This window comes from Nerophis ophidion, linkage group LG02, assembly GCF_033978795.1.
Source record: "Nerophis ophidion isolate RoL-2023_Sa linkage group LG02, RoL_Noph_v1.0, whole genome shotgun sequence".
Taxonomy (NCBI): Eukaryota; Metazoa; Chordata; class Actinopteri; order Syngnathiformes; family Syngnathidae; genus Nerophis; species Nerophis ophidion.
The window spans coordinates 35714381-35732532 of NC_084612.1; the positions used below are offsets into that span (position 1 = coordinate 35714381).

Here is an 18152-nt window from a genome sequence, read left to right on the forward strand (position 1 = left end):
CCACTTTCATGTGGTATTGGACAGAAAGGAGGACTTTTTTTTTTCCTCCATTTGAAAATGCGGACGTTATCAGCACCATTGTCTAATTCCAATCAATGTAAGTCATCAGAATCAAATACACCATGAAAGAAAGGAATCTATGTGTGTTAAACATGCTTGTATTATCATTAAACACCATTAACTTGTTAACAAAAATGTCTCTTTCATAAATAAATAAATATAAATTATAAATAGGAATGAGGTAGATCTCCTCGACTTGGTCAATTGAAAAGTAGCTCACCTGCAGAAAAAGTGTGAGCGCCCCTCCACTAGATAAATGAAGGGATGGCGTGGCGCAGTGGTAGAGTGGCCGTGCGCAACACGAGGGTCCCTGGTTCAATCCCCCCCTCGTACCAACCTCGTCACGTCCATTGTGTCCTGAGCAAGACACTTCACCCTTGCTCCTGATGGGTGCTGGTTAGCGCCTTGCATGGCAGCTCCCTCCATCAATGTGTGTGTGAATGGGTAAATGTGGAAGTAGTGTCAAAGCGCTTTGAGTACTTTGAAGGTAGAAAAGCGCTATACAAGTACAACCCATTTATCATTTATGAAGCCAGCATACTGTACCCCAGTTTGAGGATGACTGAGGGGGTGTTTTTGTGATATTTTTTGTTTTAAAAAAGGAAAACTAGTCCAACTTGATGCATGAACAAACTGTGTAATTTAAAAAAAATGTAAAGCTGGTAATTTTAATGTGTGTACATTTGGCAGATGATTAGTGACAATGCCAGCCAAAAGAAACAAAGTGTGACTGAAACCATCTCAAAACAATCACTGAATGCGAAAAGTACATAGGGATCAGAGGACTTCAAAGTCATTGGATACACATATCAAAATGAGTTAAATATTAATTTACAGATCTGAAATCACCTCGATGTGACTATTTAGTTTTTAGTACCGAATCATTGTAGCTTGTAAGAAAACTGAGTAATGTGCATGTGGCATTACATATTTTCTTTACAAAAATAAGAAAACACAACAAATACTAGTTTTAACTGCGTTAGTACCAAATGTAAATGAGATCACAGGCAGATCCAGAGGGTACGGCCTCCAAATTCCATAAAAAAGTCTGGGCGTGCTCTTATTGAGATAACTGATGGTCTAGATTATGTCAGTTCTTTCTTTTGTAGTCTTTACTACAATATGGTGGATGTGGATGACACATTAAGTTTACAGAATATTATTAATCAGGATAATCCCCTTGAAATGCACAGAGGTGGTCAGTTGGAGTTAGGTCTGGGGATCATGCAGGCACATGTCTTGCTTGGCCTGAGATGACATGCCGCTGTCACATTACTCACTCAGGAAATTACATAGACACTTCAAGAACAGAAAAACTACTAAGTCCATTTCATCAGGTTTGGTTTTGCTCCAGGAGGATGGGCAATGGCGCTGTCATTTGCCTTATAACACCATATAAACTCAATAAAAAGACATGACATGTGGACACATAATTTTCTGTAGTCAGAACTGACGAACACAGCCAGGTCAAGACATGTCTACATGATGATAGTAACCCCAAAAGCACTGGCAGTGTGCAGACCTCTGCCAGGCCTTAATATCCAATTGTAAAAAAGTTGTGAATGCAGACGGTGATCGGATCAGCCTCAAATTGTAATTTCTTGTTTCTTATCCCATTTTTAACATTTCCTAAAAGTTTCATTAAAATGTACCAACAACATTTGGAGATATCTACAGCTTATGAAATAAACAAAGAGAAACTTTTTTTCAGACATCCATTCTCTTTGTCTCAGTGGGTGGACACGGGGCTGCACAAATACATACATGGAAGTATAGGGTCGAAATGTAAACATAAGATAATTTAGTAGAAATAATCTGGATCAGCTCCAACATTTTATGATTTTTTTCCTTATCCCACTTTGGCATTTCCTGAAAGTTTGATGAAGATCTGACAATCACTTTTTGAGCTATCTGTGGCAGAATGATGAAGGAAACGGAGTGAACTTTTTTGTCTGTCTCTGCTATCTTTGCGGGCCGCAGTGTTAGGTTGTTAACTAACCAACTAGCTGACTGACTTGATACCTGCGGTCACATAACGTCATGAAAGAGGTGATCAGTATCAGTATTGAAAAACAAATGCTATTTGTCCCCTTCTGCTTCATTTCTCAAGGAAAGTATATTAACATGGACTAAGTTTACATGCGCACAAGGTCTATATTCGCTTTAACACAACACATGTTTGCATCCACAAGCAACAGCAACAATTAATGTTCTGGTTCTTGTTTAATGCACTTCACAATAATGAAAGGGATTCAATTATGATTTTTTGCTACATTTAATGCTTGTGCTTTGGGAAAAATTCTGCACAGATTTTATTTTACAGACAATCTTCATGCCGCTTTCTGATTGTCTATTCAGAATGCGCCATTTTGTGGGCGGTCTTATTCACTTGCCGAAGTCCTCCTCCAGGCCAAGCCCCCTTTGACACTAACAGTGCCCCGTCAGCTATGTTGTAGATTTTAACGCATTTACTGACGGATAAGTTAAAAGTATACAATACTTTGAATTAAAAATTTCAAAAGCGGAGGATTTTAGCATTTATGAACATGTATAAATCAGTCTTCTCCACAGCAAGAGGATACAGAAAAATAAGGAATTTATAGACTGCAACTTTGGATTACAACAGAACAGAAAACGGTGCACTTTGGCAAAGATTTTCTGGTAAACCACTACCATATATGGAGATAACATCTTACATAACTAAAGGCAAAATACATCACTATCATCTCAAATTTCAAACCGCTCATTTAGAGGCAGTTTGGAAGAAGGCAAGATTGTTTTATGAAAAAGCTCCGCCATACCTCTATGGTTTGATTTCAAATTTTGGAATATCAGTCTGCCAATCATTCACAATCCTTATGAGGGACAAGAAAACATACAGTATGTATTTTTAACTTGTAAATAAACCTAAATAAAAGTCAGGTAACAATGAAGCTAATGGGAGCTACGGCGTTATTGTGTCTATTGCGCCTATAAAACCAATTTAAAAAAAACTCTGAAAATCACCAACAATAGTGTATTTACATTTCATGACCTGAATAGTAAACAAGTATTGTAAATATTGTTATTGTAAGTGCTAACGTTAAAGACCTGTTTTTAGCGGAGCATTGATCACAAAGAGGTTGATCACATGCAGCTTATGATGCTGTATTGATCTATATATCTCCAGCCTCAGAGGTTGCTTGCTCCAAATGCGAATGTAAAAGCATGCTATGAATGAATATGTGCATTTAGTGCAGGGGTGTCAAACTCATTTTAGATCAAGGGCCACATGGAGAAAAATCTACTACCAAGTGGGCCGGACTGGTAAAATCCCTGCAGGATAACTTAAAAATAAAAATACCTTCGGATTGTTTCATGTGTTTAAAAATAGAAGAGGCACATTCTGAAAATGTACAAATCAAAATGTTTTGTTTTTTTTGACACTTATATGTTGTAGTTAATAGCACCACCAAACCCCGCCCACCTTAAACCAACGCACGGAGAGGGGAGGGGGTGGGGGGGTTAGTGGGGGTGTATAATGTGGCCCGGAATAGTTAGGGATGCATGGGATTCTGGGTATTTGTTCTGCTGTGTTTGATGTTGTGTTACAGTGCTGATGTTCTCCCGAAATGTGTTTGTCATTCTTGTTTGGTGTGGGTTCACAGTGTAGCGCATGTAAGAGTGTTAAAGTTACTTATATCACAACCCTCAGTGTGACCTGTATGGCTGTTGAACAAGTATGCCTTGCAGTCACTTGCACGTTGGTCAGCAGCCGCACACTACATGTGGTGGGCCGGCACTCAGGTAGCATAGTATTAAAGCGGACGCGACGACATGGTCGAGAAGACATTTAAGGCATTGCCAACACGGCACGCCCTCAATATTGTTGTGCGGGTGAAAATCTGAGAAATTTATCCTGGGTAGATTTCTGGGAGAGGCACTGAAATCTGGAAAACCTCCCGGAAAAATGGGGGGGTCGGCAAGTATGCAGCTGAGCCACATCAGAGTGAGCCAAGAGCTGCATGTTGCTCCGGAGCCGCGAGTTGCCGACCCCTGATCTACTGAGATACAAAGAATTGCTATTGTAACATTCAGTAGACACATGTAGAAGAGCTGTTTCTTTCATTCTAAAATTTGTAGTTAATTTGTATACTTAGCAAACTCATCCCGCGGGCCGGATAAAACCTGTTCGCGGGCCGTACGTTTGACACCCCTGATTTTGTGCATAAACATGAGGTTGTAAAACCATGTAAACTGAGTATATAAAGCTAGTGTGGGTTTTGGGTGAATGAAGTGAGTCATTCGCCCCCATATACATACACCACTTTCAAAACAGAAACGGGATTGTCATGATGATGGTTATCACCTTGCAAGTCAACAGTAACACTCAACAGCACTCCATTTTTAACCGGCATGACTTTACTATAAGGCTGCTGTCCATATAGCTCATACCTTTAAACATGTTTGTCCACAAAACATGGCTTTTAAAGCTGACATAGAAACAAAGAAAGAAAAAGAAAAGAGATATTGAAATTTGACTATCTATGCTACTGTTACATGCCACCAGCGTAACAAAATATAACAATTACATAAGAAGTAAAAAAAACAAAGGGGAGTGGTGACTATATAAAATAACAATTACTCTATTTATTTAAAAAAAAAAACAGACTGAACTATAAGGAATGTAGTAGAGAGCTAATAATAAAAAAATGAGTGTCCAGCTGGAGGAATGGAGCAGGATGAAGGGTCTGCAAACACAAAAAGGCATGGCGTGCAGGAGAGAGTAGGTGAAGCCTGCTATATACTCTCGTGTCACATAACTCACATCTTGTCCCCTTCACGCAAGGCTTACTTGCAAATGACAAAAATCCGAGGTGTGCGTCGCCGGCAACAAGTGATGGGCAAGCTACTTGGAAAATATAGTTACAAGTTGCTCTTGATTAAATGTAGCTAAACTACAGGAGGAGCTAACCCTAGAGAATTATAGCAAGTTACACGGCAAAAGTAGCTTGCTACATCAAAGCTTCATTATATCAATCATCCATCCATCCATTTACTACCGCTTATTCCCTTTCGGGGTCGCGGGGGGCGCTGGCGCCTATCTCAGCTACAATCAATCAATGTTTATTTATATAGCCCCAAATCACAAATGTCTCAAAGGACTGCACAAATCATTACGACTACAACATCCTCGGAAGAACCCCCATAAATATATAACTTAAGGTACAACTTTCCACCAATCAAGAAAAAAAATTATCAGTTTGATTGTTTATCAAATAAACACTATCTAAATGTATGCCCTCTGTCTGGCTTATTAAAACATTTCTTTTGAATTGCGTATCATGTACAAAATAAGGGGGGAAAAACACAGGAAACTAATTAAATCAAAGGCAGTGACAAAACAATAATATTAAATAAACATCTTAACATATACTCTAATGGAGACTTTTCAGCACAGGATACATGACTATTTTAACAGAAACCACTGTGGCGTAATGACAATAACCTGGCAAAAGGAACAAAACAGTCTCACAAAAGAGACATTAAAGTGGAACGTTACCTTTTTGGACAATTTTTGTTCACAATCATTATGAAAGCCATGACGACGGATTATTTTTTTTTCAATGCATTTTAACTCATAAATAAACGTAAATAAAAGTCTGCTTACGACAGAGCCAATGGTAGGTTCTCTATTCCACCCATAACACCCAATAAATAACTATCGAAAAACTGCCAGCAATACTCTATTTACATTTAATGACTTGAATATTAACCAAGTATTAGTGATAGTGTTACTATAAGCTATTAATCTAAAAAAATTACCATGAATTGATTAACGTGGACCCCGACTTAAACAAGTTAAAAAACTTATTCGTGTGTGATCATTTAGTGGTCAATTGTACGGAATATGTACTGTACTGTGCAATCTACTAAAAAACGTTTCCATCAATCAATCAAACAAAGTGCTAACGCAGACAAACTATTAATAGCAGCAAAGTGATCACCAGTTTCTGCTAGTGTGTTTACATCAAGTGGTCAGCCTTTTCCTTGCTTCCCTGCTCCCTGAAATTTTACTGTAGATCATAAATCACGCATCTCACCTGGATTGAAGATGGTTGAGGACGTATTCCGACAAGTTGGTGCACTTTGACATCCAATTTAGACTCGGAAATGGGAAAAACGACACAGAAATACACTTGGCTCCAACTCCCTTTTCTTCTCAAGGATTATGAATAATTTTTCATCTTAACGGGAATATAACAAGATTATTATTATGTATTTATTTACCGTATGTATTTATTTCAGAGTACATTTTCCAAAACATCCATCCATCAATCCATCTTCTTCGCTTATCCAAGGTCGGGTCGCGGGGGCAGCAGCCTAAGCAGGGAAGCCCGGACTTCCATCTCCCCAGTCACTTCGTCTAGCTCCTCCCGGGGGATCCCGAAGCATTCCCAGGCCCGCCGGGAGACGTAGTCTTCCCAACGTGTCCTGGGTCTTCCCCGTGGCCTCCTACCGGTTGGACATGCCCTAAACACCTCCCTAAGAAGGCGTTCGGGTGGCATCCTGACCAGATGCCCGAACCACCTCATCTGGCTCCTCTCGATGTGGAGGATCAGCGGCTTTACTTTGAGTTCCCTCCGGATGGCAGAGCTTCTCACCCTATCTCTAAGGGAGAGCCCTGCCACACGGCGGAGGAAACTCATTTTGGCCGCTGGTACCCGTGATCTTATCCTTTTGGTCATGACCCAAAGCTCATTACCATGGGTGAGGATGGAAACGTAGATCGACCGGTAAATTGAGAGCTTTGCCTTCCGACTCCTTCTTCACCACAACGGATCGGTACAACGTCCGCATTACTGAAGACGCCGCACCGATCCGCCTGTCAATCTTACGATCCACTCTTCCCCCACTCGTGAACAAGACTCCTAGGCACTTGAACTCCTCCACTTGGGGCAGGGTCTCCTCCCCAACCCGGAGATGGCACTCCATCCTTTTCCGGGAGAGAAACATGGACTCGGACTTGGAGGTGATGATTCTCATTCCGGTCACTTCACACTCGGCTGCGAACCGATCCAGTAAGAGCTGAAAATCCCGGCCAGATGAAGCCATCAGGACCACATCATCTACAAAAAGCAGAGACTTAATACCGCGGCCACCAAACCGGAACCCTTCAACGCCTTGACTGCGCCTGGGAAATTCTGTCCATAAAAGTTATGAACAGAATCTGTGACAAAGGGCAGCCTTGGCGGAGTCTAACCCTCACTGGAAACGTGTCCGAATTTACTGCTGGCAATGTGGACCAAGCTCTGACACTGATTGTACAGGGAGACGACCGCCAAAAGACAGTCCGATACCCTATACTCTCTGAGCACACCCCACATGACTTCCCGAGGGACACGGTCGAATGCCTTCTCCAAGTCCACAAAGCACATGTAGACTGGTTGGGCAAACTCCCATGCACCCTCAAGAACCCTGCCGAGAGTATAGAGCTGGTCCACAGTTCTACGACCAGGATGAAAACCACCCTGTTCCTCCTGAATCAGAGGTACGACTATCCGGCGTAGCCTCCTCTCCAGTACACCTGAATAAACCTTACCGGGAAGGCTGAGGAGTGTGATCCCACGATAGTTGAAACACACCCTCCGGTCCCCCTTCTTAAAGAGAGGGACCACCACCCCGGTCTGCCAATCCAGAGGTATCGCCCCCGATGACCACGCGATGCAGCAGAGTCTTGTCAACCAAGACAGCTCCACAGCATCCAGAGCCTTAAGGAACTCCGGGCAGGTCTCATCCACCCCTGGGGCCTTGCCACCGAGGAGCTATTTAACTACCTCAGCAACCTCAGCCCCAGAAATAGGAGAGTCTACCACAGATTCCCCAGGCACTGCTTCCTCATAGGAAGACGTGTTGGTGGGATTGAGGAGGTCTTCGAAGTATTCCTTCCACCTATCCACAACATCCGCAGTTGAGGTCAGCAGAACACCATCTGCACCATACACGGTTTTGACAGTGTACTGCTTCCCCTTCCTGAGGCGGCGGGTGGTGGTCCAGAATCGCTTCGAAGACGTCCGGAAGTCGTTTTCCATGGCTTCCCTGAACTCCTCCCATGTCCGAGTTTTTGCCTCTGCGACCGCTGAAGCTGCACAACGCTTGGCCTGTTGGTACCTGTCCACTGCCTCCGGAGTCCTATGAGCCAAAAGAACCCGATAGAACTCCTTCTTCAGCTTGACGGCATCCTTCACTGCTGGTGTCCACCAACGGGTTCTAGGATTATTGCCCCGACAGGCACCAACTACCTTGTGGCCTCAGCTCCAATCAGCCGCCTCGACAATAGAGGTGCGGAACATGGTCCACTCGGACTCAATGTCCAGCACCTCCCTCGTGACATGTTCAAAGTTCTTCCGGGGGTTGGAATTGAAACTTTCTCTGACAGGAGACTCTGCCAAACATTCCCAGCAAACCCTCACAATGCGTTTGGGCCTGCCAGGACTGTCCAGCATCCTCCCCCACCATCAAAGCCAACTCACCACCAGGTGGTGATCAGTAGAAAGCTCCACCCTTCTATTCACCCGAGTGTCCAAAACATGAGGCTGCAAATCCGATGACACAACTACAAAGTCGATCATGGAACTGCGGCCTAGGGTGTCCTGGTGCGAAGTGCACATATAGACACCCTTATGTTTGAACATAGTGTTTGTTATGGAAAAACTGACGAGCACAAAACTCCAATAACAAAATACCACTCGGTCCAGATACGGGCGGCCATTCTTCCCAATCACGCCTCTCCAGGTTTCACTGTCATTGCCAACATGAGCGTTGAAGTCCCCCAGCAGAACAAGGGAATCACCCGATGGAGCACTCTCCAGTACTCCCTTGAGTGTACCCAAAAAGGGTGGGTACTCTGAACTGTTGTTTGGTGCGTAAGGACAAACAACAGTCAGGACCCGTCCCCCCCACCCGAAGGCGGAGGGAGGCTACCCTTTCGTCCACTGGGTTGAACTCCAACGTGCAGGCTTTGAGCCGGGGGGGCAACGAGAATTGCCACCCCAGCCCGTCGCCCCTTTCGACAGAAGTGGTTCCAGAGCCATTGCTGTGCGTCGAAGTGAGTCAGACTACATCCAGCCGGAATTTCTCTACTTCGCGCACTAGCTCAGGCTCCTTACCCCCCAGTGAGGTGACGTTCCACGTCCCAAGAGCCAGCTTATGTAGCCGAGGTTCAGACCGCCAAGTGCCCTGCCTTCGGCTTCCGCCCAGCTCAAATCGCACCCAACCTCTATGACCCCTGCTATGGGTGGTGAGCCCATTGGAGGGGGGACCCACGTTGCCTCTTCGGGATGTGCCCTGACGGGCCCCATGGGAACAGGAACGGCCACCAGGCACTTGCCATCATGCTCCACGACTGGGAAATGTAGCGACTGGGAAATGTAGTTTAGCTACATAGCTTCACTACATGTAGCAAGCTACTGCCAAACACTGCTGGCGACGCGGAATGCAAAACTGTGATTGGTCAGTTTTTTGCTAAGGAGGGACCCTGAACAAAGGCGAGCAGACTTTGTGCCTGAAATGCACAAATTATTGTGTGAAATACAACAACAGTGATTAAACATTTGCATGGAAACTGATATTCTGTACTTAATATCTTGGTGCACTCTAAAAATAATTACTAAATGTGTCGTTTTTCATCTTATTGTGTTGTTGCGTCCAGAAGAAGTCACAAAGTATGACACTCGTTTTAACTTTTATTGCCAATATTGTGCGAACAACAGGTTCAATTTTGACCCATACTCGTACATACATCTTTTTCTCTCACACAACACGTCATTCTCCGTCAATAATCTTACAGGCACGGTATATATACAAACACGTGAACTCTGAACTTGACTAGCATGTTGTTAACTTACAATAGTTATTCAACAGATGTATTTATCAACAATTAGATGATAGCTCTCTGTTGGTTGAATTGCGTTGCAAATTATAATAGCGCTGTCTGCCGTGACTCATTCAAAAGTTGCACAGTCCATCTTCACAAAGGTATTTTCCTATGGTTTATAAGTAAAACGGCCATTAAAAGTTAACTGATGACTCTGAATTGATTAGTTCCAATGTAGAAAAATATGTCGATGTTGTGGCTCTCTTCACTCTTTTCAAGAAGGAAACACAGTACCATATATTTCTAACCATAGTGGCGCACCGGATTTTAAGGCGCACTGCCGATGGGCAGGTCTACACAGGTGTATTTTCATACAAAAGGCTCACCAGATTAAAGAGGTCATATCACAATGTTTTTAAACTAAGGATGATTATCTTGCATCTTAAGTGTTCAAGTTCAAGTTCAAATGTATTCACAATACCATATAACAATTACAATAGTGGTGAATGTCATCATTTAAAGATGTTGGTACGTATAAGGGTCCCCCAAAACAGCTAGAAGAAGGTTTTGACAGGGGGTCCAAAGGACAGTATATAGATGAAAAGATGAAACATGGTAGCAAGCACAACAATAAAAAGCAAAAACAAAACAACAACTCTATATGATAAACACAAGATAACGGGACGGCGTGGCGCAGTGGGATAGTGGCCGTACTCAACCCGGGGGTCCCTGGTTCAATCCCCACCTAGTACCAACCTCGTCACGTCCGTTGTGTCCTGAGCAAGACACTTCACCCTTGCTCCTGATGAGTGCTGGTTAGCGCCTTGCATGGCAGCTCCCTCCTTCAGTGTGTGAATGTGTGTGTGAATGGGTAAATGTGGAAGTAGTGTGAAAGCGCTTTGAAGGTAGAAAAGCGCTATACAAGTACAACCCATTTATCATTTAATAGTACTAAAGCAAGCATACACTATATACATTCATTCAACCATGCAAAACCCAACAGCAGCCTACCCCACATGAGGCATTAAAGATAGGTGGTTAATGGGTAAGTTTTCAGGGTTTTTTTTAAGTTGGAGAATGGATATAGCATTTTGAGGCTCTCATTAAGCTGGTTCCAAATCTTTGGTCCCCTGCATACGATACTGTGAGCCAGTAAACGATGTTTACCTGTTATCAGATCTAAGTTAAGAGTGTTGTGGGCATGCTGGGGATGGTAGATAGGAACCAAGCTGCAGAGCCTAAGATTCAGCCTGTAAATGACTTGATAGGTTAAACAAGCATTTTGATAAATATTGAACTCTGTCAGTCTTAAGAGATGATATTTATGAAATAGATGACGAGTGGGGGCATTAAACATGGACCATGACAGGGCCCGTATGATTTTCTTTTGCAGGGATTTCTAATTTGAGAAGGTAGGTAGGGAAGGTGTTACACCAGATGATATTACAGTAGTTTAGATGTGGTTCAAAGAGAGTTTTGTTCAAGGTAAGTAGAGCATAAAGAGGAAGATAATGACGAAGGTGAAAGAACAGGCCAACATATTTGGATAATTTGTTTAACAGATGGCTAATGTGACATTTGAAATTGAGGTATTCGTCAATCAATCAATCTATCAATGTTTACTTATATAGCCCTAAATCACTAGTGTCTCAAAGGGCTGCACAAACCACTACAATATCCTCGGTAGGCCCACATAAGGGCAAGGAAATCTCACACCCAGTGAGACGTCGGTGACAATGATGACCCAGTGGGACATTGGTGATAATGATGACTATGAGAACCTTGGAGAGGAGGAAAGCAATGGATTTCGAGCGGGTCTAACATGATACTGTGAAAGTTCAATCCATATTGAGTCGCGAGAGTCCAGTCCAAAGCGGATCCAACACAGCAGCGAGAGTCGCGTTCACAGCGGAGCCAGCAGGAAAACATCCCAAGCGGAGGCGGATCAGCAGTGCAGAAATGTCCCCAACCGATACACAGGCAAGCAGTACATGGCCACCGGATCGGACCGGACCCCCTCCACAAGGGAGAGTGGGACATAGGAGAAAAAGAAAAGAAACGGCAGATCAACTGGTCTAAAAAGGGAGTCTATTTAAAGGCTAGAGTATACAAATGAGTTTTAAGGTGAGACTTAAATGCTTCTACTGAGGTGGCATCTCGAACTGTTACCGGGAGGGCATTCCACAGTACTGGAGCCCGAAATGAAAACGCTCTATAGCCCGCAGACTTTTTTTGGGCTTTGGGAATCAGTAATAAGCCGGAGTCCTTTGAACGCAGATTTCTTGCCGGGACATATGGTACAATACAATCGGCAAGAATGATGACCCCTAAGAATTTTGAGGATTATACTCTGTATTTCCTGCCCATTGATGATGATATGGCAGTGCTCAGTATTTGTCTGTTTTTTATTAGAAAGAAATAAAATAAAATTTGTTTTATTTACATTAAGTTAGAGCTTATTGCATTTGAAACAGGAATCCACTTTCATAAGCTCTGAATTGACAGTTTCTTGTAGATTGTGTAGGCTCCTGTGTGAGGTAAACAAATTTGTATCATCAGCAAAAATTATTTTTTGAAAAGTTTCAGAGAAGTTTACGAAATTATTTATGTATAGGATAAAAAGGAGAGGCCCCAAGATAGATCCCTGGGGAACCCCATAATTTATGGTCATACAGGGTGAGTTGTGATCATTGTAAAGGTAAGAACGGAACCAATCAAGAGGTACCCCTCTGACACCATAGTGATATAGCTTATACAATAAGATCTCAAAGTCTATTGTGTCAAAGGCCTTGGACGGATCCAAAAAAATGCCAATACCGCATTTTCCTTCTTCAATACAGTTATTGACCATTTCCAAGAGGTCCAGTATAGCCATACAGGTGGTGCTTTTTTTATGAAAACCATATTGGGAGGGGACAAGGATATTTAGTTATCAAGGGGACCTAAGTTTTCTATGCTGTCACATTAAGGTTGAACTTGAAGCACCATCTTTCTAGCTTGGCGTCAACGATACAATGATACGGGATCTTTCTGTGTGGAGTTTGCAAGTCCTCCCTGTGACTGGGTTGGTTCCCTCCAGGTACTCCGGCTTCCTCCCACCTCCAAAGACATGCACCTGGGGATAGGTTGATTGGCAACACTAAAAAAAATTGACCCTAGTGTGTAAATGTTGTCTGTCTATCTGTGTTGGCCCTGTGATGAGGTGGCGACTTGTCCAAGGTGTACGCCACCTTCCGCCAAATGCAGCTGAGATAGGCTCCAGCACCCCCCGTGACCCAAAACGGGACAAGCAGTAAAGAATGGATGGAGGGATAGCAATGACTTATCAAAGGCAACAATACGGCAGCTATTTTATATGCTCTGACCGTCTCTGACAAGTCTACGGCAAATGAGGGGACAAAAGTGAATGACAGAAAGAGAAAAAAACAACACGCAAAGAACAGGTGACTCTTAAGGTTGGTTTATGCTACAGCGTAGTCACTACGCCAGCCTTTCTAGTGGGATCTTAATCCTGTTATATTGTAGCTCTTCGCAAATGAGACTATCAACACAGAGAAGGCATTTTGCCGGATTTTTGGGAAAACAACAAACCTGTAAGCCCACTTGAAACACAGTCAACAGACAGTCCACTATCACTGAGGCGTTTGGTAAAGAAGGTCATTGTAAACAAAACAGCGCAATATGGTGTGCGTCCCACAGAAAGTGTGGGTAAAATGCTGGGGGTGTACACAAAATTTGCGGTTCGGTTCGATTCAATATTTTAAGTGTCAGGGTTCGATATTTTTTCGACCCAAAGTAAGAGAAATTTCCAAGCCTTTTTGTAGCTGTAGTTCATTAAAATTATCAATGTTTTTATTTCAACTTAAAAGTACAGTTTTTAAATTAAATTAAATTAAATGTAATGTATCTGATGAAGCTATATCTGCACCATTTTCTGCAGTGCATACTTAGCACCATATTAAAGAAAAAGAGCAGCTTGTAAAAAAATAAAAAATACTAAAATAAAATAAATGGATCGGATACACACATCCATCTTCTGTGGTGCAATCTTAGCAACAGAGTAACAGTGGGTGCAATACGGACGCTGCCGTCTCTAATTGGACATTTGTCTTGTTTTACAAAATGGGAACTACTGTATTGGTGAAATAGGTTTATGAAGGGATCTTGTGACGGGGCTCAAGTGTCCGCAACTAACCTGACCACAACAAAAAAGGGTCACATGTCGAAGGCAATATAAGTAGCAATCTCCGATTGTTTTATTTGCCCTATTTGAATCATTCAGGGATCCCCAACCTTTTGAACCCCGTATCCTTGGTCTCAGTTAAAAACCAATGCAAGATCTATCCCTGCGTCAACTTAGTTTAGTTTTTAAAGACAAGGCTTTGTGTCGTTTTTGGTTGATGTCAACACTTTGGCTTTTTGTCATTGTGCTTCTTGCTGTTTTCTCGATTTTTGCGCGTTTTTTGTTTTTGTTTTTTATGTGCCGAGGATCAATGACAATAAATTCACGGGCCACAGATTGCCCCTGTGCTGCATGAGCGCCTCTACTGTAGTAGCTAACTGTTTATGGCCACTATAGTCTTCGTACCATAGTATATGTGTTATGGTCACATATGGGACACAAGTGAACTAAGTGAACTATATATCTTTATAACAGGTGGGCAAAGTTTATTTCCCAAGGACACAACGGCAGTGACTATGATGGTGGAATCGGGGATCGAACTTGCTGGTACGGCCACTCTACCAACCGAGCTATGCCGCCCCAAGTCACATGGTTTTCCGTCAGCACCGGAAGTAGTAAAATCAGCTGTACACCTGGCGGGTTTTTCCTGTCTGGTAAAAGAGGGGTTAAATCGGGAAGTCCTTCTTTAGCTGCTGCCTTGTTTTGTCATATTTAGTACTTATTTAGACATTTCATTTATTATTTTGGTTGTTTATACTTGAGGGTCCCCTCCTTAGCACATGTTTTTGCTTTTGGTTGGTATTTTTATTCAAGTGTTACATTTTGCTAACAGAATGTATTGTTAGTGTTTGATTGTTTTAATAAATACAGAGGTTAAAACAATTTTATTACAATGTCAAATGCACAAAAATTAAAGTTTATTGCATTTGAAAGGATATACATGCAATATTATTATCATTACATAATTGGTTAATTTGGTCTCAAAAAATAATGGCAGTCATATCAATTATCCACAATAATTTGTAGGACAATATTGTCCCGCAAAATTAGTTTTTGGCCCAGGCTTAGCTGAAAGCATAACTTGCAATCTTCTGCTTAAATGTTAGGGGCAGTGTTGAGATTGAGTAGCCACAACTCCCGATGAGGAGCATCAATCACTTTTATTGCACACGCTGCTACAAAGGAGATAACCTGACTCTTGCCAGATCCTTGTAGTTCGCTGAGCTCCACACAAGGATCTTAGACTTCTCAATAGAAGATGAATTTCAGAAGGCGGGGCCTTGTAAAAAAAATAATTGTATGTGATTGGATAAACCACTTGTCCGTTATCTTGAATGACATGCTACTTCAACCACTCACATCGAAATCAACCCTTGACGCTGATGAGAGCGACGCTGGGAAATCCAAAACAGAACAACCGACATATTGGATAACGACAGAGCAAAAAGTTCGAGAACTTTTACAGAAACAACGCAGCAATAGAACCCACAAAGCAGTTGCAATAGCAGAATCAATGTCAGCACATGACTCCTCGCTGCGTGCCGGCATTGTTGTTTTAATCAAACAGTCGATTCGGCGCTATGTCACATCTATGAAATCCTGCCTGGCGATCCTGATTGATTCATTATTTTTTGCTATTTTGAAGGAGTTTGCATTTCCGTCGAGCCCAGATCCTTGTGTGGACTTCAACTAACTACAAGGATCTGGCGAGAGTCAGGTTACAAAGGAGAAGGCATTCGATCTAAAATTGGTGGGATAGAGGGAAAAAAACGGAAAGGCTACATACTCAAAATTACTTACTAAAAAAAGACAACATATCACAGCTCTTACAGCGGCACAGCAACGCTGTAGCATAATGAAGTCTTGAGTTAGGTTTAAGCGGCCATGACCCGGACCTTGAATATCCGCTTGCCAAAACAAAACAGGATGTAGACACCAGCTGCAGCAAGCCTATGTGAAGAGATAGCTGACCAAGTAATGTATGACTGCCCTCATTTCCAGAACCTGAAATTGTAATGGATCAACCCAAACATCTTAATGACTGACCCCTGATTGGCACCGACTACATGGGAAAAGTGGACATCAAAAATCGATGCTCCCTGCCACTATTGCCTCTCAATGCCTAACAAACAATCTAAGAGTTTCTTTCAAGATGAGAAGATTGTGTTGGTTTCCAACAGAAACTTGAGCTTTGAACACCTTACCTGCAGCATCTCATCTGCCAATGGAAAGAGCCGTGATTCCGTTCACTTAATATTTAATGTCGTCAGATGCATCTTGCTGTGGAAGAGAACGTGTAGGTGTGATGTTGAACTTCACAAGTCCTCTTGGTTTTTCACGAATAATTGACAACTCTACTTCCAAATGATAGGAAGCCGATTCCGAATTGGACAAGAACCAGTCAAATGTTATGACTTACATAAAACACAACAGCTGGCCTGGAGGCTATCACCCACTTTGAAAAACAGACAATTGGAGGATTTAGTTTACTCCGAACTAATGAAACTATTCACAGTATTTCACAAAGGCAAATATGATTATGTGGTGATTTGGGCGAATAAATTATGTGTTTCTTCTAAGAACACAGTTAACACGCTAACTAAAAACAGACATGGAGACAATACTGGGTTTGAATTCTCACAAATACAACGCATCCAGTAGGCTGCAGAAAATTGAAAACACAAAAACACTGCTTAGAATGCACAATCTAAGATTGGAATACCCTACAATCGAATATTCAACTTCAAACCCTTGTAACATTGAATTAGTTTAAAGCTTCTGTGAAAGGATTGCAGTTTACCTTGTCTGTATGCACATGTGTGATGTGAGCAAGTTTTAATGTTGTAAATGTGATATTTTATGTGTTGTTTACTGTTTTTATTGTAACCTGGCTGCTGCGCTCTTGGCCAGGTCTCCCTTGGAAAAGAGATCCTTGATCTCAATGGGATTTTACCTGGTTAAATAAAGGCTAAATGAAAATAAAAAAAGGATCCTGAAATAGGCCAAAGATGTTGTGCTTTTCATTATAAAAGGACACAAAAGGCGCAAAACCACCATTATATCATTACAAAACAAGACCCAAGAAACCAAAAAGTGATTAACAACCATAAGACAGCCAAAACATGCATTCCAATTGGTCACACAAATACGTGATCGCTAATGTTAAGGCTAAATTACATTTGTAGTTTACTTATTTTTACACTTGTGGGAGTTTATGTTAAGAAACTGAGATTGGAATCCGCAACATAACTTATATTAAATTATATTCATTTAAATTAGGAGAAAATATCATGTATTTTCAATCACTTTAACATTGTTAACCCATGTTTGTGGCCTTAAAAAATGACGAAACGATATGAAAACTTTGCCTGTAAGTAAAGGGTTTGTGCTGCCCAAAGTTTTTCCCTCAAACTGATTTTTTTAATAAAAATTATTGTTATGCAATCTCAAAAAATTGAGGATTGTTTTGGTCTTTAAGGTTCTGACATACAGTATCTCAAAAAATCCAATTTATCAACAGGTTAAACCACTCCAAACCATATACTGAATTTTGCGGCTGAAAAAGTCACAAGTGTGCAGTAAATACCAGAGGAGGTGATATTTTGACCGGAACTGATTATACTAGGGTTTGTTTAAAGTTAATGATTAATCAATTTGATTGAAAAAAGGTAGTGATGGTGGACAATTCACGCAACTTTGTTTTTGTATTATAACAACATAAAATACAGTTTGTTAAGCTTACTGTAAAATTTCACATAAAGCCAAATATTTGTCAGATTAGTTGTATAAATGCGAATGTAAATATATTTTTGTGTAAATAAAATTAGGTTTCTAATCCTGTACTAAAAAGTCACTGGCAGGAGAAAGTGCTACCCTTAGAGCAGCAGGTCAGCAGATATGAAGCCAAAATTTAGCAAGTTTGGGCACGTAGCTCTTTCACGTGACAGGTTGTGTAGGCAAGTGCACATTACAGACAATAATGCTTATAAACTAATGTTCCTGGACCAACTGAATTTAGACGCCAGCTTTTCATATTGTCTGTTCAGCTACAGA

General features: G+C 41.7%; 1 protein-coding gene across 3 annotated transcripts in view; it reads right to left on the reverse strand.

Moving 5' to 3' along the window:
* nfat5b (nuclear factor of activated T cells 5b) overlaps window positions 1-18152 on the reverse strand; it is a 99841-nt gene that overhangs the window by 80596 nt on the left and 1093 nt on the right. The gene's annotated exons all lie outside the window — the stretch shown is intronic.